The sequence below is a fragment of the Vombatus ursinus genome, unplaced genomic scaffold (genome assembly GCF_900497805.2).
Source record: "Vombatus ursinus unplaced genomic scaffold, bare-nosed wombat genome assembly UNPS02014786.1, whole genome shotgun sequence".
Classification (NCBI taxonomy): domain Eukaryota; kingdom Metazoa; phylum Chordata; class Mammalia; order Diprotodontia; family Vombatidae; genus Vombatus; species Vombatus ursinus.
The window spans coordinates 35,561,840-35,562,748 of NW_020954564.1; positions in this window are offsets into that span (position 1 = coordinate 35,561,840).

A 909-nucleotide genomic window follows, 5' to 3' on the forward strand; every position below is an offset into this window, starting at 1 on the left:
TCTCTCTCTCTCTCTCTCTCTCTCTCTCTCTCTCTCTCTCTCTCTCTTTCAGTGGCTTTGCAGTAAAGGATATACTTTTCTTTTATAGTTGCTCATCTGCATCCTCACTTTACCTATTAACTTTATTTTTAAGATAAGTATCAATAATTTAAGGGGTTAAAAAGTGAACTTCAAGTTATCATTTTAAGTCAGTTATTAGACTATTCTTTGAATTAAAAGGGTTTGTAGCTCTTGGCCCTAACTGATATACATAATTTCTCATTGAGGTTTCCACAACACTTTTTGTTAATGATAATTATCTATTAGAAACATCAGAAAATAAATTATTGAAAAATTAAACATTCCAAAATTCAATGATTTTTGGAAAGTAAACTCAATTATATAAAGTAGTTTCAGACTACTTAAAAATCAATTTATCCTAATAAAGTTGTACTGTCTTCAAACTGTCTCTGGAATATACTCCCTTCTCTCCTCTGACACTGTCACCACTCTGATGCAGACCTTTATCACCTCATGCCTGGACCACTGCAATAGCCTGCTGGTTCCACTCTAATTCATTTTCCATTCAACCACCAAAATAATTTTCCTAAAGTATGTGTCCAGCCATGTCACCCTGATATATGACAAACTCCAGTGACTCCCTATCACTCCCAGGATCAAATGCAAAAACCCTCTGTTTGGTGTTCAAAACTGTTTATAATCTAGCTCCCTCTATCTTTCTAGTCTTCTTACACCTTACAGTCCTCCACATATTCTTTGATCCAGTGACACTGGCCTCCTTCCTGTTCCACTAACAAGTCACTTCATTTTGTCAACTCTGGGCATTTTCTCTGGCTGTCTTCCATTCCTACAATGCCCTCTCCACATCTCTCCTACTGGCTTCTCTGCCTTCCTTCTTATCTCAGTTAA